Source organism: Motacilla alba, chromosome 4, assembly GCF_015832195.1.
Source record: "Motacilla alba alba isolate MOTALB_02 chromosome 4, Motacilla_alba_V1.0_pri, whole genome shotgun sequence".
NCBI lineage: Eukaryota > Metazoa > Chordata > Aves > Passeriformes > Motacillidae > Motacilla > Motacilla alba.
In genome coordinates, this window is record NC_052019.1 from 19,905,406 (window position 1) to 19,927,032 (window position 21,627).

The following is a 21,627-nucleotide window of genomic DNA, read 5'->3' on the forward strand; positions in this document are numbered from 1 at the left end:
CTTGTCTCTAAGTGTAGCCCTAGAGCCAAAAAAGAATGCACAGCTCATGTAATACGGTAAGTGCTATCTCCAGTCAGGAAATTCCTCCTGTGATATTTAAGTGCCAAAAAAAGATGATCTGCAAAGTGAAGACAAGTGCATAGAATTCCTGAGCATCTGAAACTGCCAACAGGACAAATTGTTTTTATAGTAAGTGCCTAAGAAATGCATTAGTACCACTTCCACTTGGAAGCCAAAATGAATGCAACATAAGAGCAAAACAGCGCAATCTGTTGTAAAGTAAGCCTGTGGCAGACAATGACACTGTTGGCACACGCAGTATAGAGGAGGAAATGGAGAAAAGTTGTCCTGGGTGTGGAGATAACTAATTCAGAACTATTAAAGTGAGCTGCATCTGCAGCTTGGTTTGGTTTTACAAATACACACAGAGATGTCGAATCCTGCAAGCTGCACAGCAGGAGCCCAAGACTGTATATTCTGAGCTTCTACCCTTTTCCTTATGCAACATATTTTCACACTAATTCATGTCAGAATGCAACAAATACATTCAGCTTCACTGGATAAATACCTTTGCTTGATTGATGTCTCTGGTAATGAGTTCAGTCCAGAAATGAATAATGCTAAACAATGAGAATACCTCCTGTTTGTCTTTGGTTTATGTTCCATCTAACCCTCACAGTGATTTTTATCTATGAATTATCTTTCACAGTATTCCTGATATTTAACAGTTAATTAAAAGTGAAAATTGAAGGCATTATTTTTTAGATAACTTTCAAATATCTTCAGTTCTAACTGTCAAAAAAAAGGCCACAGTCAAAGTGCTCTCTATTTGCTTATGTATCTTTTTGAAAAGGTCCTAGTTCACTTGGATAGATTTTTTTTTATATAAATTCAATTATCATTGAAGATTTTTCAACTGGTTTTGCTGACAGCTAAAAAGGATGCAATATTATGTGTGCTTAGGTGTCTTCAAAACTAAGAGAGTAAGAAAATTCAAGTTCCACTCAATAGGTTCTTTTCATTAAAATAAAAAAAAATCAATTGAAAGATCAGTCCTTTTAGGCAGTTTAATTTGTTTGTTTTCTCATTACAAGTTTATTACCCAACAGAGTTTGTTAAGAATTGGAAATCAGATTATAGACTTAGTCCCCTATGACTAATAACTTTGTATTCCTGGTACAAAAAAAATTTCTAAATAATCTGGAAGCAATTTTCTTTTAATTTTTTTTCTTTACAATTTGATTTATATTGTTAATATGTCTATGAATGTTAGTGCTAAATTTTTAATTATATTAGCAAATTTGATATTTCTCTGAGCTTATAGCAAAGTTCTTGTTCTGTTCATAGGACCTAATTATGTAATTTAAGCATATTCTTATGGAAGGTCTTTCACAACATTCAATAGATGGTTCAGAATTTGAAAAAGAATTAAAAAAGAAGCGATAGACAGACACTTTCACTGCCATAGAGTTAAAATCTTATATTACCATTCAATAAAAACATCGTAGAAAGCCTAGCTAAAACTTTTCAGTGCATCTCCATCCATATCTCTATATCAAGAGCACATTGCCAGGTCACATTGCACTTCTCAGGCACTAATACCCCCACATCTGTCTCCTCAGGGCTGCTCTTGAACCCTTCTTCACCCAGCACATTACTTGTACTTGGGATTGCCCTGACCCACCTGCAGGATCTTGCACTTGGCCTTCTTGAAATGCATGAAAAGTGCACAAGCTCACCTCTCAGACCTGTCAAGGTTCCTCTGGGTGACATATTCCTTCCCTGCAGCATCCTGACTACACCAGACAGCTTGGTGTTGTTGAGCAGTGAGAGTGCACTCAATCCCACAGTCCATGTCACCAGCAAAGACGTTAAACAGCACCAGCCCCAGCACTGACTCCTGAGGAATACCACGCATGCCTGGTCTCTACTTGGACATCAAGACATTGACTGCAAGACTTTGAGCACATCCATCCAACCAATTCCTAATTAACCACACATTGCATCTGTCAATTCCATGTTTCCAGTTCAGAGACAAGGTTGTCATGTCAGTGTCAAATGTTTTGCACAAGTCCAGATGGATTACATCAGTTTTCTTCCCATTTTCACCACACCCTTAACCATGTCACAGAGGACCACCACATTCATCAGGCACAATTTGCCTTTAATGAAGCCATCCTGACTGTCATCAATCACCTCCTTATTTTACACATGCCTTATCATACTTTCCAGGAGGGTCTGCTTCTTGATCTTTCCAGGCATGGAGATGAGACTGGCATCTGTAGTTCCCTGGTTCCCTTTTATCCCTTTTTAAAACTCAGAGTAAAGTTTCCCCTTTTCCAGTCAGTGGAAGCTTCGCTGGAGCAGCGAAAATTCCCAAATATAACAAATATCAGCTTAGAGACTTCATTTGCCTGCTGTCTCAGTACCCACAGATGCATCTCATCAGGTCCCATAGTTTTGCACACCTTCGGTTCCTTAGGTGGTCCCAAACTTGGTCTTCTCCTACAGTGGGAGATTCTGCATTCTCCCAGTCCCTGACTTTATGTCCTGATTCAGGCAGCATGGCTGGGACATTTGCCATTGAAGACAAAGGCAGAAAAGTCATTGGGTAACTCCATCTTCTTCATCCCCTGAGTAATCAGGTCTTCCATTTCCTTACAGAGACAGCCCACATTTTCCCTAATCTTCCTTTTATCACGAAGATACCTGTAGAAGTTTTCTTGTTGCTCTTGATGTTCATAAGTTGATTGAATTCCATCAGGTCTTTAGCATTTGTATTCTGATCCCTGGCTGCTCAGTTAATCTCTCTACATTCATCCCAGGCTATCTGTCCTTGGTGCCATCCTCTGTACTCTTCACTTTTGTGTTTGAGTTTGACCTTGTTCATCCACACAGGCCTCCTGGTGTTTTTGCCTTTGTCTTAGTTGGAATGCATTGCTCCTGAATGCACTGGGGAGCAGATCCTAGAATATTAGCCAATAGATTGACTATAGGCCAATAGATATAACACCCACATTAATATAATTATACAGATACATTTATATAGCAAGATATATATTTATATAACAAAAGGTTTTAGCTGGATATTGTTTCTCATGTATTATGAAATAATTCTTTCACATGCATCTATGTATATAGTCATATTTAAACTGCTAACAAAACAAAATTTTTAATCAATGTCTACTTTTTCATGGCTTCAAAGACAAAGGATTCTCAGAGCGTTATTCATTCTTCAAAATACTAGCATGAGCACTAAAAAGATATGGTCACACACAAAAGTGTGTGCAGGAAGTCTGTGCTGCAATTAGCATGTTTGCACTACTAACTCCTTGATTTTGTTGCCTGCATGTTAGGAGGTGTTAAAACTGGAAGGCAGCACGCCAGAACACAGAGGTAGGGATAGCTTGCTCAAGGGTCTTCCTAGTTGTCTTGTCTGCCACCTAGTGTCAAGCCGGCTGATCATTCTGATGCTGTAGCTAGCAGGGGGGTTAATATTTGTTTCTTAGTTATAAATCATTTGGGAGTTGACATTGAAAAAAGCTTCCAAGATTGAAGATAACACTGAATGCAAAACAAAGATATATTGGGCTTTGATCCAACATCTTCTGAAACTGATATTTAACATTACAGATGTAAATTTTGAAAGCATAAAAGAGAAAGGAGCTAAAACCCCCAGCAAATATGATTTTTAGATTAATTTTGAAATGGAAATTTCAAAAACTTAGGTGGAAAAAGGGGGCATATAGGCCCCTGTATCTTCATAATATTATGAAAATCTAAGTAGCATAATTTTAAGGCTGACGAGCACTCATAAATCTCATTAGTTTTACACAATTTATGGAGAGCATATCTGTTTCAGAATGGGAGAAAACAATTATCTGTGAGGAAGACCTACATTGGGAGTTCTTATTTAGCAGCTTTTTATTTTACTTCAGGCCTAAACTGATCTGGTGACTTTTTAAGATGCATTTGAACTGTTGCACAATGATTAAAATATCTTTCACATTTGACTGCAAAAGTGGCAAGGAGGCCTTGATGGGTCTGGTCCCTATTCTTGTTACAAACATTCATCCTTTGTACTTTTATATACATAATCTGATCTCACCTGGCAACTAATTACAAAGAGGTTTATATGTTGAACAACTCCCAGCCTAGGCACTGAGCTATGCAATGCCTAAACTTCTGCCAGTTTTAAAGGATCTTTTTCTCTTCTCTCTTAAAGCTTGAATTTTCTGCCTTTCTCTTGTCCCACTCTAGTCTATAGAAAACTCTATTGAAAACTTTTATTTTGGGAAGTTCTGAAAAGCTGGGGAAAGAGCAGTATCTGTTGTCAGAAATAGCCTGGGTGTTCAGATGTAATGTCTAAAGGATTTTCTCTTCCTCTGCAGCAGGCACCTGCAGAAATTGATCTTGGTCTGACAGAAGGAGCCCAATACAGAAAACTAGATGCATTTCTTTGACCAAAGATGGATGTCCCTCGGTTTGCACATAGCAAAAAAAATAACCAATCATTTTGTGTTTTTCAAGTCATTCTAGTAACTAAATTGAAAGTTAATCTTTTGTAGCGATCCCTTCCCTTCCCCTTCCCCTTCCCCTTTTCCATTAATAAACAGAAATTAATATAGGAAAAGGAAATACATTCATGCTGTTTTAATGATTTGCCTTTAACCCAAGAAAGAAAGAAAATTCAAAGATAAGGCTTCCAATTAATCTTTAACTTGTAACATAAAAGCACTGATTTCAAGCCTTAACAACATTGCAATTATGAAGGCACAGGGGAAATGTAGTGTGGACATAGTCAAAGTTTTAATCCTAAATATGTCTGGCTCTTGTGAATTTCTCATAGCTTTAAAATTTAACATCATTTCTGTGTGTGTTATAAACATATGTGTTCTTGACCCACTTCAAAAAACAACCACAAGTGAAATACCATTTCCATTAATCATTCAAGAGCTTTGCAAGAAGATTGCATCTCAAGAGATGACTGTTTCACTGAAGTTTACACTATTCAGCTTGGTTTCATTATTTTTTACATATATTGAGTTGCAGCTGCTTGTTGTTCAGAGCATTGGTTTTAGAACTATTCCATCCTTTCCATCCAAATGCACACATTGTTACTTAATATCCAGAAGAGAAAAATTAATTTCTATGTAATTATAGTTTTGCCCTGACAACTACAAAAAATTCATTGTATACTAATACCTTGCAAATGAAATTCTGTTTTCATCCTTTAATCACTATGTAATGAGACTACAAAGGAGATGTTTGTACTGTGTTGAAATAGTAAATAGATGTAGCAATAATTTTTCATATTTTTCACCAGATTTTTTTACTATTTTTTAATGGGTATATGGATCCACACTAGTGGCTCTCCTTGCAGGATTAAAACTTAAGTTTATTATATACTTGTAGAAATTACTTTTTGTCATGTTATGTTGGAAATATTCTGTTATTGTTATTGGCACTAGTAAGACAGTATCATTTAAAGAGTCACAGTCAATTAATCCTTTAGATCATATATCTGTATATTAGACACTGAAATTTACCATTGCTGCACCACACTTTCTTCATGGATCTAGCTCTAAAATCCTGTACTCATGAGGAGCATACATAATTCAGTATTCAGCATTTTAAAATCTGTACTTTCTGTTTACCTGTCTGTACAATAAAAAGTAAAAGGAGACTGAAAAATATCCATAGTTGAATATTTGTGCTCACTCTTAGGAAGTTGCATAATCCTTGATGCCTCAATATTTCTCAGACAAGGACAAAATCCTTGATTCTTGAACAGAACAGTAATTATGACATTTTTACATAATAGAAAACTAGATAACAATCTACACTTGTAAGAGCAGGTGAGTCAGAAAAATTTAGCTTCCGTATGAAAGATACAAATTGTCAGGCTTAAGTCTTCACTACTGTGCTTGAACTAGGGAAGCTCAATGCCTTCGGAAGGGACTCTGGAATGATAGATATTGCAACATTAGTTCATTATATTTCATAAGAAGTCCTTTTCAAAACTGACAAGATTGCTAATGTTGGCCAACATTGATGATTTTACCTACTTCCTGACTTAAGATATTTTATGATACTTATTAGTCTGCTAAATATTACATTTTGATCCAAAGTTTTGTTAGGAAATAAAGGGAGGCAAGTTTTGTATGTTTTTGTTTGTTTGTTTCTTTCTTTCTTTAGGGTTTTTTGTTGTTGTTGCTGTTGTTTTGGGGGGGTCTTTTGTTTGTTTTTTTGGAAGGGGGTTTGTTTGTTTGGTTTGGTTTTTTATTGGTTTGGGGTTTTTAAAATAAGAATTATCTATCTGTCAGCTCAAACAATTAGCTCAGTTGGTGGTCATCCCCCTTGTTGAGAGAGCTCAGGTGTGGTGTTCACTCAGACAAAAGTTTCTTTTTCTACACACACCACAAAGGATGTAGTGACCCAGAAGGAGCAATTACAAGAGCATGTGAGGGTCCAGGTCTCAGGCTGCTGGGAGTGCCAGAGTCTGGCAGAACTCTCTGAGGGCAGCAGAGATCAGCTGTGTGAGATGCCATCAGGCCAAAAACGTGCTCAGCCTAGTGGCAGAGATGAGAGATAAAGTGGAAGGACTGAGAGCTCTTAGGGACTCTGAGGAGGAGATTTTCTGCAGGAACTGCACTCTACCATACCTCAGACAGATGTACCCACCATCCACTCCACACGAAGCAATGGCTGTGCCACCCTTTCACCACCAGGCAAAAGGAGGGGTCCTTAGAAATGGAGGCAAGGGAATAGAAGGGGTTTCTGATTGGGCTAGCAAGAAAATCCCCTGCAAGGGGGGCAAAAGGTCTGCTTGAATGAACAAGGGACTCCTGTCATTACTCAAGCATAAGCAGGAAATACACAGAAGATGAAAGCGGAGTCAGACCACTTGGAAATCTGGCAGGAGGTACAAGGCTTTACAAGGCAGGAGGTACAAGTCTGGAAAAGTCATAAGCATGCAAAAATCACTCTTCATGCTGCTGAGTACTTGATAGTTTCTACCTAATAAGTTTATGACTATTCTTCTCCTCAACAGATATGCGCTTATCACAGTTCCAAGTGTGGCCAGGCTGTGCACACACCAAAATATGCAGGAAATTAACATCCAGCTCAGAGGTAGAAGAGAGCAGGGGGATTTTTCCTGCTCTCATCTGCTCTGGATTAAGCCCCAGTGCTTGAATTAAAAGATGGGAATCTGCTTCCCCTATACCATTCCCATCGCTGATAAAAAGAAATTATGAAAGATTACCACCTTTGATTCAAATACATTGGAGATTTGGCATGGAGAAGACATTAGACTCCTACAAAGCCTTAGAGAATTATTAAAATAAAATCAGAAACAAATGACTTAGAATTCACAGCAAGCTTGTTGGCCTTGCTGACCAACAGCAAAGTCCACATCCAGTTGCCCTCTAACTCTTCCACCCCAACAGGATACAGGAGAGAATCAGAAGGGAAAAAATAACAAAAACCTTATGGATCATGATAAGGGCAATTTAATAACTGAAGAAAAGAAAGACCAACACACAAGTGATTTAAAGGCATTTACCACCTCCCATCAGCTGATCAATTCCCAGAAAGTCCTCCAGCTATCTTTGAAAAACCACTGCCCCAGAAGGTACTTTTATTGCTGAGCACCATGTCATATGCCATGAGTATTCCTTTGGTTAGCTGGGGTCATCTACCCTGATTTTGTTCTTTCCCAGCCTCTTGCCCACCCTCAGCCCACTCGCTGGGCAGGGCTGAGTGAGAAACAGAGGCTCTTGACATTCTATAAGCACTAATCAGCAATTGCTAAAACACTGGTGTATTAGTCAACACAGTTTTGGACATAAAACTAAAACACTGCACTATATGGGGTACTTTGAAAAAATTGACTTAATCCTAACTTGGCCTAGTAGAGAATTGTATTGGTCTGACTGGAAACTGCTAAATTGGAAAACCAGAATCACAGAACAGACACAACTCATTGAACAGAGAGGCTCTTTGTTAAGCAGCCTGAATTTAGCTCACTTTTGTCTTTGAAATGAATGACCTAAAAAATTATTTACTGCAGACCAATACTTTTTTTGCTTATTTTTTACAAAAAGAGAATTATTTATTTGCTAATTGGATTTGCTGAATTAATTGAATGTTTTATAATTACATTTTAGATAATTCACAACACTCATATGAGGAAATGAAAGATTAGGAATAGATGTCAGGTAGTGAAAAGAAACACATGTAAGAAATATCTATAAATTTTGGGTAATCAAATCTGATATTCATTGCATGAATTTCAGAGTGTTTTGTATTATCTCATACTACACATCTTCCAAACAGATCTCATTTCAGTTCCACCTGAGTCTCCTCAGCAGTTCATATTTCAAGATTTACAGTTATGCTGTTACTAAAAAAATTAGTTTAAGCTGCTTTCCTAGGACAATTTAAAAAATACCATGTCAAAGACAAAATATGTGATTCCGGTAGTCTAAGAAAATATCTGCTTTTTCTCCTCATTTTTGGTACCTTGAAATGAAATAATCCTGCCTATTTTAAAATACAGAACATGAGATATGTGAAGGTAAAACTTATGAATGCCCCATAGATGATCACTCAATCCCAAAGCAGGAGGGATGTTGCAATGGTTTGTCTTTTTGAATTAGAGAGACTCAGTGCCCCATGGTACAAGACCTTTTGCCTTAGGAGCTGAAAAGAATAAGGGCTGCCCTGCTGAGGGACAGTAGTATGAACATGGGACAGTTGGCTTGGCCAAGGTGTTCCCATGAAGGCTATGAGGTGCTGCCAAAAACATTAACCACACAGGTATCTGCTTTGTACTGTAGGCACAACATCACAATGTTGGGGTTCTTTTCACACTCAAAAAAATATGAGTCCCTGAATTAGTGTCTTCTCTGCATTAGTGTCAAGTTTTTGTATGTTACTAATGGTACTGTCAGTGAAATGTACAATGGTACTAATAGAAAAATATAAGTTTTATTCTGGACTAACATTACTATAAAACTGAACATTAGTGCATAGTGAACACAACTTCTAACTCATTTTGATTTGCATCTTTCAAAGAGTGATTGTTCAGGTAAGAGGAATTATTTGTACTAAACCTCAAATTCACTTTACTTGATATTATCAGCTAAGCCTTTGAAAGAACATTAAAAGCACCTGTATTTTAAATTGCAGCTGATAAAGCAGCAAAGCTCTTGCTGAAGATAATGACCTAAAAAGGGATAACATCACAATAGAATCAAATAGTGCCATTCAATTATCTGTTCTGCCATAAAGAAATGTGCTGTTATTTCTTGATTTAAGATTATGAAGAACAATGTTGAGGTAATATTCACTTTTTTTGGAAAGATTTTTATGCATAGAATTAGATAAACACAATGCTATCTTCTAAGGCTGCTGAAAACCTATTGAACACAACAAACTCTGTCTTTTCAAAAAGTCAAACAGTAAGCTTTCTCACACTATAAGCATGTCAGCGTGTAATTCATATTTCTAACCTCAATAAATAGAGGTCTCATTGAGTTTTAAGATGACTGAAAGAATAAAGAAATTGTGCAGGGTTGTCAGCACTAGAACAGCAGAAAATAGGACAAATGTACATTTTACTGAAAGCAATTTATTCATAACAAAAAGGTAGCCAGATACTTTGAAGAAAACAGCCATCTCTAGCTGGTTCAAGGGACATAGTGATTTTGAAAGTCTATACCTTCAGACAGTAAATGTAATACTTTTCAATACTTAGAGAGCAGTTTTGTACTCTATTTATAAAAGACGAACTTATTAATATTTAAAGAAGAAAGACAAAGGAAAAAATCAAGTAAATTCCCTATGAAATTGTTCAGTGCATATATACCATCCATGTAGGTGGTGTACCTGAATATAAGATGTTCCTTTACACTTACACATGAAGCATAATAGCAAAAAGTCACTAGAGACTATAAAACAGAGAAGGAAAGCACAGACTTCAGCTCTGATGCCATTTTTTTTTTCTTATGTTAAAAACAAATAATGGCAAAAATTGCACCCTTTTTTTTTCTTGTTCCATGGAGAACTGATAATCAGAAATGTTGCAGCAATTTTCTTTTGCTCACTAAAGATTAGTGCTGAGTGAAATACTGACTGCTGAGGGGAAAAATTATTCAAATTTTATAGAGCTTTTGTCGATTAAAATGCACTTAGGGTCTGGTATTGCAGAATTCTTGTAGAATACTGAAATATTTCCTGTCATTTTAAAGAAAATTAAGAAATTATTTGTTATGTTATCATTAAAGCCTTTATCCTGCAGTGATGGAACTTGAAAAGATCATTGTTCTCAAAATTCAAGCTCAAATTAGTTTCAAAAGAAAATAAGGTAAGAACAAAGAACATGTATAGATGCTGGAGGTCAAGATGACTGTTTTAAACTGACAGATCTAAATGTTAGGTGGTTGTCTCTGTGGGAGAGATGAGGAAAAATTTACTTCTCAGAAGACAAGGTTTAAAATCTCTAGTTCATCCGTGAAGAAGGGGTGGCATTTGTGAAAATCCCCATCCCACCCATATTATCTCCAAAACCCCTCCATTGTGTAAGGCACTTTACCTGAGGTAAGTATCTAGCTGGCTTTGCCATTAGGCAATTCTTTCTGCTCAGGACCTAATCTGTCTCAGCTTCTTCAAAGATGGATGGTGGCTCTCCCAAAGGAGATGCACCAGTACTTTTTTGCCTGCTGCCTAATACTTCATATTCGAGCACCTTCCTAGGAATTTGGAGAGGTGTGTTCTGTGCCTGCTTTAACAGCAGGGAAATTAAATTTATGTCTTAAGACAATAAGAAAGAGCTGAAAGAGCAAGAAACCAGATACTTCAAGAAGGAGCTAAGCTCCTGTCAGGATTAAAACCAAAAAAATAAGCCTATAGGCTATTAATTGTAATACATATTTTCATTATATTAGGTCAACAATGGAAAAAAAAGAAATAAACTATTTGCTATGATCCTTTTTAGCCATTTGGAGTCTAATAGCCTCTGTTTCTTTCAGTATTATGTTTATTTACAGTTCAGTAGAGATTAAAAGGTGGCTTCCCAGAATTTAGAAGAAATTTCATTTCTGCCTCAAGATAATTAAGATGAAAAAAGGAAATTTTCAGATTTCTCTGAAAAATGCTAAAAGTAAACAGTGATTGTGAAGAAGCTGAACAGTGCTGGAAGCTAAAAGATCAAGATCATGGCCCTTTTTTTCAGAATGCCCTTACAGATCTCAGTGTTGTTTTTTTTTTTTTTTTTTTTTTGCTGTGCTCTAGTCAGGTAGAGACATAAGTATGAAATATATAATTATGTCCCCAAAATAAATACCACTAAAATGTGTGAAAGCAGCAAAGATGTCAACTAATCCTTTAGATGCCTACAAAGTTAGGCTGTAAAATGACACAGGCATATGGAACAGCTGCTTAGAAATTAGGTAGGACTTCAGGTCTCCTTGATAAGATTTCATCAGAACAAACACCAGTCAGAAATTCACTGATTTTTTTCAAAGACATTTTTAGAACTAAGCAAGTAATTTGAAACAGGAGATTAGGTTATCTTTCACATCAAGCATTTCACATAATATTGTACAGTGAAAAGTTAGGCATACAAGAACAGAGGGAAAGAAGGAATAATGCAGTCCTAGGAAAAAAGGAGAATGATTTTATGCATATTTAAATGGATTTTGGATAGCTATTTTTTCTTCAGCCTATGACTATACTATGACTGAATTTTTGTACTTCTTTCATCTTTCATTTGATTAAAAAATAGTACTAATGCATAAGGCAATGGAAAATGGGACAGTCCTCAATCACTTATATTTAATTGAGTTAGGCAACAGAATGAAAGACAAAAATTTAAAGGTATAAAACATACATTATTAAGTCTACCAAACAGCAGTCTTATTCAATATGTACGTATCTAAGCAATAATTTTAAAAATTATTCCAATTTTATACTGTTTCTGAGTGTATCTGAGGGGGTCTCTGCACTGACAAATGGAGACATTCTCCAAAGTTACCAAGCATTAGTATATTCAGATATTCCTTAAGCATAGACTTTGTTGAAATCTATGCAGGATAAGCATGTTTTGATGAGCCTTATTCAACTCTGATTATCAGTAGTAGTCTTCCTTTGCAAGAATTATTCACCTGTTTAAAAAATTCCCAAATGCTAAAATGTCAGAAAATGAGAAATTATGAAATCTAGCCCATTCTCAGCTAAGGTATAAATCTTCATTACTTGCCAGTAAATATCTGACAAATGCCACCACTCCCCAGTATGTAAACATGTCCAAAAGTCGATATAGTGCTTTTCAGGAGGTTTTTTTTGGTTGGAATCTATGAAATAGAGATTTTTGTAATAAATCTGGGATTAGAGCACAGCTTAAAACCAACCTGTGTATACACAGCACCATCCCAAAGGATAAATGACATCATGACTCCCATGATCAGCTTCTTCCCCACTTCTGCTTTACAGTTTGTTTTGCTCTGTGCTAATAATACCCTTCTGCGTCTGCCTGCTCTCAGGTTAAGTGAGCAAGATCAGTGGTCTGTTCAGAGGAAAATAATTCCTGTATTGGCACACAATAAAGCAAACAGGCATGAATTTAAGGGTTTAGCTATTCTGTGAGTGATGACATCGGTATCTACATATTACATGCCTACATTAACCCCTGTTATTATGAAAAAGTATAAGCATATATTTCATACTTTAGAAGAAAGAGGTATGGAATTAGCTGAGAACACTTGCAATGAACTGAGGCTGTATGCTGCTTACCTGTGTGAATAAGGAAAAGCAAATAAAAGAGATAACCTTTCTCCCCTTTCTTTTTCTGGACTCTGCAGCATAAGAAGAGGGCAAAAGTTATGGAGAAAAGTTTTTTTGTTCATTAGATCAACTGATAAAGTTGACAAAGAAAATGAATCATTTTTTTTCCCTCAAAAGCCTTTCTTCAGAGATAAATAAGCACCAAAACCTCTTTCCCTGAATTGCTGGCTAGTAAAGAATGTGAAATGTTCCTTCCATGCACCCTGTTTCTGCTACTGCACTCAGGACAGCAAGGTGTAAAAGTGTCAAAGTCACTTGTGCCCATTAAAATTATACTGTGGTATTGCAAATGTTAATGGCTAGCTGGTGCCTTGAAGGTAGAATCATCCTTTCTGATGTACTTCCACTAAACATTATGAGTCCTCTTGAGAATGGTGACCAAAGGACAAACAGCCTCTGCTCATGTCCTCCCCTCTGTTGTCTGCTAGCCCCAATGCCTACACATCTTGTCAAATTTAATTCAGGTAAAGCAAGACAGAAACAGGGATTAGATCCATGTTTCCTAACCCTGCATGTTTATTTCAGTAATGAACAAAACAAAGCTTGTTTTATAAATATATTTGATTCTTACTAACAAATAGAAACAGGTACACACTGCCTATGAACTTTTCCAGGATCCATATGCATGCAAGTTTTCTTCAGAATCTTTTCAACTGGCTAATTCACCATATTTTAAAAACAAATATTTGCAGGCAAATTATGGCTTTTTAAGTCCCGTGCAACACAAAGACGTCATAATCCAGTCTTGCATAAGGTGTAATAATCACTGCCACATCTTGGAGTAAACCATGTTTTAAGATTCTAAAAAGTGTCAGGACAATTGTTCCAATTCCTGTTATGTATGGGAAATTAATCCTTTAATTCCCAAGAACCAATTTCACACCAAAATAAGCACAAATACTATTCCAGCATTTTTTAAACTATATTCTCTCTTTGATTTTACCCCCTTTGCTGTGTTATATCTAAATTTAGGGACATAGTGGCTCTGTATAATAAAAAAAAATAGAAAATAAATCCTGAGATAATAATCAAATGAGTTTCCTTTATTTCTGAGAACCAGCAAAATACATAGGATAAAATGACATTACTATAGCACAGGAAGCTGAAAGGTCTAGAGTAATTTTTACTCTCTAATTATTATCAGAGTTTGCAGAAAGATACACCATGTCTTACAGATTATAGAAGACATCTTCAGGTTTTATCCTCTGATATAAAAGTAGGAAAGTTCAAACAGGTCCAAAATTCTATAAATAACAATACTGTATTACAGTGTTCTGAGAATGTGTCAAGTCTTGAAGAGCCAGATTGTGATCCTGGCTTTGTGCCCACACCAGAAATTAGGAGGCTGTTCAGCATTCATGCTGCCTACATTTGCTGCCTATGTAACTGCTTGCAAGTATGGAAGCAAGGAGCTTCTATAGGGCCATTGGTTTACCCTCTTTGCCTGTGGAACTAGAAAATTGACTATAAATGGTATAGAACTCTCCAATCCATAGGAGTCCTGAAAAGCAATCCACTCTAATTACAGGACTCATATGTGCTGGCATATTTCTCTACCTGAAAAGAAGAGTGAGAGAGAAGTGTGAGAACAGAGAACTCTGTGGCTTTGAGTCATAATAGGACTTTTTCTTTTAGGCTTGTGCATTATCACTGTTGTTAGCCTGTGAGTCAATATTAATTAACTCCATGCACTATGGGCAAAGAACCATCTCCTGACTCCTGGTATCTACAGTTCCATCTGTCCTAACAAATGAAACAGGAATGCTGTTTAAGCAGCAGACCTTGGTACATCTACACTGCTTATTTGATAATTCTTTCCCTAGTTATGCTTTAGATTGCTCCAAATACCTCTTTTTAAGACAAGACCTGCCCAGGGGAGACAGTTTTCTTCATGAGCAAATCTCAAAAGTGTGTGCAGATAAAACTCAATCACATCTCCACCAGTTTTCCCTCCATGTATTTTACACAGTCCTCCAAGATGATCCTCACAGACTTATCACACAGTGGCTCATCACAAATCCACATCACACCTCGAAACTTCCAATAACAGGATCCTCTGAGTTTCCTCATATAAACTGGTACTCTCGGAAGCTGCAAGATAGTTTTCACATTAGTTCTGGCATTTTAATCTGGGTGAAGATGGGGGAAATCCGCCTGCCACATGACATTAATTAAAGATAATCTCTCAGGGCCTTCAAGGTTTGGCTAAAAGACAAAACTGAGCACTATGTAGGATGGATCAAGTAAAGATGTGCAAGACTGGCTATCTCTAACCTGTGTGGAAATGAGCTTTTCACTTGACCTCAGAAACTCAGAAACTCTCAGTTCTCAGAAACTCTCAGTTCTCAGAAACTCTCATTCCTGGGCTGTTTTTCACATAGTACTGAGGGCATAGTCTCAAGTTACTGTCCATTCACTGGCAATTACTATCTGTCTTCCCTCTGTTCTTTGACTACTAACATCTTAAGAAAAATATCATTAGTACAGCACTGCCCTGAGAAAACAATATGGTGAATGTGCTGATCCATAAATATAATCCATAATTTTAAAAAGTAGGCATTTACATCATTTTGGGATTTTTTAGACACTGTTTATCATATGCTTCTTCAAATGCAGTAACAGATGACTGTAACAACTTCTAGTGCTATTGTGAAGGCAGACCTCTCTTTTATAAGCTGAACACTCCAGTCGTCTTCCCACTCATTACATCCTACATGTTGTCAATCTTAGTTTCAAGACCTGTCAATCAGAAATGCAGTGGATGATATGTGCAGTATTTTTTAACAACACTAAGGTGGGCATTTCTTTGATTTTCCTTTATTCTCTTGATTGCAAAGCACAGTATGCATCTTGAATACAAGCAAACACAAAAGTACAAGGAAAACAGTATTTTGAAAAATGAAAACAGAACTTTGATGTAGTAACCCTTACAGCTAATCAAAGCCTTATTGTTAGTCCTGATTATTTCATACAGTGGTTCTAGATATTATAATTACCTCTTTAGGCTTAAGGTTATTGATTTTGTAAGAGCAATTATGAAACATTAAAAAAGGAAGGAAAATAAATGTCATGATAATTTGTTGAAGCACATTGTAACTTTTTTAGTTCCATTAATATAAATGATCAAGATGCCAGAAGGAAAGGAGAAGGAGAAGGAGAAGGAGAAGGAGAAGGAGAAGGAGAAGGAGAAGGAGAAGGAGAAGGAGAAGGAGAAGGAGAAGGAGAAAAAAAAGAAGGAAAGGGTGGCACAGGACTTGAAGTAAATGCAGTATTAAATATGTGATTTACTCAATATGCCATTTTTTATGTTTTAATACTAATACAATTACTGCTGCTATCCTTGGAGATGTACAGATATCTCATATAACAATGTAAACTACAATAAAAATGCTGTTCTTATATAATTCTCCTATGGAATTTCCAGGAAAGTTTTTGTTTACTGTTTGGAGGAACACATTTTTGACAACTCTTTCAAAAAATCTCAAGACATTTACCTGCTGCCATTGGTATCAGAAAATGGCAGTTTCACATATCCTTATAGTCTCTGGTGACATGTACTTTAGATAACTTGCCAGACTTGCTGAGCTGGTTTGTCTCAAAAGCCAGTTGGTGATCTATTATGGTATTATAGAATTGATAGTATTTCAGTATATATTGCTGAACAGAACAAAAAATCTTCAGTAGAGAATAAATGAAGAAAATTTCATGCTCTATTCTGGTGCTAAAAAGTATTTTCTTCCTGTCTTCCCCAGTAGCTTAACTTTTTTCAGTGACAATTCATGATGATTCAGTGGGTATTTCAGCAACATCCCAAATTTCCAATTCAGACCTGAATGACTTCATGAATTTTGTGGGGTGACCAAGAAATTAAGAACTGATGGAAATATTACAGCTTTAAAAAATATATACTTACACAGCTTGAAATAGCAAAAGTATTCATGTCTGACAAATGTTGCTCGTAACGAAAATATTTAGATATTCCTAACTACGGAGACCATCAGATGTTGCTAAAATTACCAATGTCGCACCATACTGAAGGCAAAAGGAATGATTGTCAGTTACTTCTGTGCTCCAAAAAGCCTTATCAACTCTAGTTTCTCATCTTTTTAAAACTCCTTTCTGTGTCTCCAAAAGTACTGATTTTCTATAATGGGGCATTATAATTTCTCTTCCAATCCTTGACCCATAGGATACCAGCAGAATTGACTAGTTTTCAATTTGTATGACTGCTGTTTCCTGCAAGGACTCTTTGGACTATAATCTATTTTATGGCTAATTCTTAGATTTAATTCACTGTCTACTGCTATATGACAAAATGAAGGCAGCCTTCCAAACCCCTCACCCTATTAAGGGGTAAAGGAAGTTAAGTACACTGAGAATGTAGATATGATAGAGATGAGCTTTCACATACCAGATTTACTTTTTTGGACTTCTTCAGCATTCTTATCCACAATTTGCTTTTCAAGGTTTCATTGCTTTATTTCTAGTAAGAAGCAGATACCTGTTCCCTGTCTAGGGAATGGTAGATGGGAATATTCCCTGATTATACCTTTATGCCACCATTCTCTGCATGTCACGTACAGAGAATATGGCCAATTTAATACAGCTTCAGAATAGAAGGAAAACTATAGCTCATGTGACCAGAGTCACAAAGTATGAAGTATTAAAACATACTAAAATGTGGACTGGAGCTAATTTATGAAGAACAGTTCAGAGGCTGGTACCTTTTTCCATACCTGTTCTGAAGTATTCCTGACCTTACTTAACCTTGCCTTTCTTACTTTTGAGAGCTACTTAGAGATTTTTTAAAGAGGCCCTATGTAAGAGTGAGGATTTTAGTTCAATGAGATGCCTATGCATTGCAGTAAGGAAGACTTAAAAGAATAAAATATTATACAATCAAGTGGATATTGCACATTCTTTAACTCCTTCTCATCCAAAAGGCAAAGATATAAGTTGAAAGGGATCATCATCTGCCTGGAGTTGATGAATCAAAGTATGAGTGAGAAATAAGACTTGACTTTTTTGTTGGTAGTTGTAAGTAACAATCTTCACAATTCCAGGGCCAGTGTGGAGCAGAGAGCAGAGCTGATTAAGGCTTCCTAGAACCACACTCATACCCCTGGAGTGCCTCAGAGGGAGGAATTCTTGTTTCCATTTACTGAGTTGTGGCCCAACCTAGCACTAAATTAACAGATAAAAATGACAATTCCTCTAATAAATGTAAATAGAATAACTAGAAATATATCTAAAAGCACTCCAGAGTGGAGGAGTGGGGGAGTTGTTTTTGTTTTTTTTTTTTATGAAAGAGAACCATAAACTGCTTTTTAAATTTTCACTCCATATAAAAAGGAAGGAAAAAAAAAAAAAAGAAGTAGCACCACTCTTGGAGGAGAAGAAAGAATAACTCTTAACTATCTGTACAAATCCAAGTGCAATATAGTAGGATTCTTCTTGACTCCTGAATTGCTTCCTGTTTGTATTTCCTTTAAAAACTTGGTAGTACAGAAACTGAATAAATACACTGAGAGACAACAAGGTTTTTTTCATTTTAAAAATCCAGTGGAAAAACACGTGTTGAGAAATTTATTAAATCATGCAGGTGACAAAAAATTCAGCAGTTCCATAAAAAATTTCATATTTATGTAATAATCTGTTAGCATAGAAAATTTTGACTCTTTACCAAATCATTCAGCACAGTTTATATTGTGAAAAGAACTCACAGATCTTACAGATATAGACTGTATGCCTTTCTGCACATTTTTCCCTCTGACAAAAGCACCAAGTAAAAGAAGGTTCTCCCAAATACTAAAATAAGCTGTAGGAAAAAAATTGGCAAAATGATGAAACCCATACATGCCAGATGGCTGTGTTTCCATGTTCCAGTAGAAGGGTGTTATAATTCCATTCTTAACTGCAGTTCTTTACATAAAATCACCAAAAATAGAATGTATTGCAAAATCATATTCAACCATGAGTATGAGTTTTAGGAGTCCCAGTACATAAAAGGAAATGACTGCTACATCACAATTTTTAAAAATATCTAACACCCCTTTAAAATAAAAAGTCAAACACAGGCTGCACAAAAAAAAGTCTCTCTAAAGCTATCTAACAAAAAAAAACACTTAGTACAACTGAGTTTGAGCTTGCAGCCTTTTTTTGAGATGTTGGGTGTTTTGTTCAATCAGAGCATTCTTATCTCTTGAGACAGCCTAGTGAGCAGAACAAAATTTTCCTTTTGAAACAGTGGATAGTTGTCCTGTTTGGCACAGCAAATTACACAGAACTCTAGAAAAGGGTTCAACTAACCAAGAGATAATAAAACCTACATCTCAGACCTGTACTTCCTACAAAGGCTATTCAGCCACCTACGCAGGTATTTCCTGACCTAAACAAGAGCATGAAATTTCTGCAGCATAGCAGACAAAACATTTTGCATATGTGTGAATTTTGAGATCATTTCATACCAGAGATACACTGAACTAAAAAACAAATTTGAAAAGAGGGTGGTATGGAAGTTCAGCAGTAGGGGTTTTTTCCTGCCTCCAGGTTTTTTCCTGTTCTCCTGGCCAGAGCCCTCTTTCTCTCTCTTAGACAGTGTAACAGAGATTTGATAATCCAAAAGAAGAATTTTTCCATTATGAACTAGTGCTAATAGAGACATTCTGAAGTGTTCTTTTGAATGTAGGAGTTTAATTTCAGCTTTAAAGTTCACTTTGATTGCCCAATATGAATCTGACCATGAATACTTATTCCAATGTTTGAAAATTCATATTCTACTGCTAGCCATATTCTTTTGACAGTATTTTAAGAAAGTACAGTTTCAAATAACAGGACTTTCCAAAACACAGATATACTTCAAATTTGTTACAGGCATTCAATTTCTTACGGCTCAAGAATTTAAAAAGAAAGGTTTATGGTTTACAGTTGAATGTTCCTAAAAGTTAGTTTATTTTGTTCAGTCTAATCTCTACAAAATATTTCTGTTTAAAAAGAAACTATGAATTATATAATACAAGATGAACCACTCTTATTGAATGTACTTTTACTGAAACAAAATTTCTTACAGAATTTTGGATAAGGGGAAGGCAAAGAGAGAAATACAATTTTCTAATATCTGGTTAAAGCTAGACAAAAGTAGGATTTGAGGATGAAAACTGTGAAAAAAAATTAACTGGGAAGCTAAAAATACAGTAAGGATAATGGAAATAGTTGCTTTGAAATTTATTTTACACAGAAAATGTGATTTTTGAAAATAAGGCCGCTTTCTGGAAATAATAAATCACAATAGAATTAAATTGTCATTTAATTTTTCTGTGTTATATCAGAGTTGCATTGAAAATTGAAAAGCAAAGTATTTTTGAGCATAAAAAGCTGAGTAAATACATGAGACATGAGAGACATTGACACCAAAATATCTTCAGAAATGAGAAGGCACACAAAAAAATAACTAGCTAGGGTATGCATGTCTTTGTGCAGGAATCTTTGCAGAGTTAATACAAAATATGAGGATGGTGTTTCAGGGTATGTCTCCTCAGGACATCACTGCCATACAGATACAGTTGACAAGCTGCATTGATCTAAGTCACCTTTGCATGCTGTCAAACAACTTAGCACTCCATTTCACTTCACCCTGCAGTTCATTGACAGTTCACACTGCTTGTGTGTCAGTTTGCTCCTGGGCTCTCTTTTGAACTGTCACAGCTAATTTTCTCTCAGGGAACCTTCAGGTGGGCATAATTTACTCCAAAGTAAACCTATAGGCAGTATGAATAAGACTGCAACAGGTCTGTCTGCACATCTGCACCACCACGGTCACACACACACCTGCATGGCACACACAGAGCCTTCCACTGCAAGGCCAGACCTTTGCTGCTCAACAGCTCTCACATCATACTGCCAGCCATGCAGCACACACATTTGGTACAATTTTATAAAATTACCACTTGTGGAATAAACAGGGTCTTGGCCTTCCTCAAGCACCCTAAGACCTTTGGGGATGGACGTTCACAGCAATACAGATCCCCAGCCACACCAGAAACAACACAGCTACCATTAGGGAGGTGCTTCCTCCAGAACAGTAACCCTCTTGCTAGCTGTTCTATTGCACTGAACACATTCATGGTTAGAATATCCACTCCTGTGCCTGGAGCACAGGGCTCCAGAAGAAGGCTCACAGAAGAAGACAGAGGGCTTGCTGCATTCTGGCCTGCTCCATGCTGTGCACAAACAATGGTAGTACCTCAAAACTAATATGCAAATTTAAATGTGTAGAAGTTCAGGATTCATCCAGAACATGCTCCCAGTGCAGATGCACTTGTTGGTGGATTGTTTAATTTTTCTCCATTCAGAACATAAAAACTTCACATTGTCAGTGTCATACATATAATATTGTGTAACATTTTATTAAAACAAAACTCAAAGTGATTTACAAAGGAAGCTACTATTTACAAAGGGAGCTACTATCTTCCAAATACTAACACTATCATAAGAAAACCCTATTGAGTACATGATGAGTTTTTCATTTTCTAACTTGTTTTCCTATTCATAACATAGGAAGCTGAAGGATGCAGACTGCAGTCTGAATACACAGTTTATTCATGGAATTAATTTCTTCAAAAAATCAGGGTCTGTATTTAATATCCAGGGTCTACTGGAAATAAAGGTACATGATAATATGTTAAAGACATCATGATAAGACTAAATGAAGATTTTGCAACTATTTGTATGTATGAGTACTTATCTTTTAAATTATATCTTCTATTATTGTTTTATATT

General features: G+C 36.2%; 1 long non-coding RNA gene across 5 annotated transcripts in view; it reads right to left on the reverse strand.

The window, feature by feature from the left end:
- Positions 1 to 21,627, reverse strand: part of LOC119700214 — a 181,001-nt gene that overhangs the window by 142,163 nt on the left and 17,211 nt on the right. For 2 of the 5 annotated variants that reach the window (XR_005256703.1, XR_005256704.1), the window contains exon 5: positions 18,140 to 21,502. The exons of the other annotated variants lie outside the window; for them this stretch is intronic. This is a non-coding gene — a long non-coding RNA (uncharacterized LOC119700214). Of the gene's footprint in view, positions 1 to 18,139; positions 21,503 to 21,627 lie in introns of those variants that run through there. 5 annotated transcript variants of the gene reach the window in all.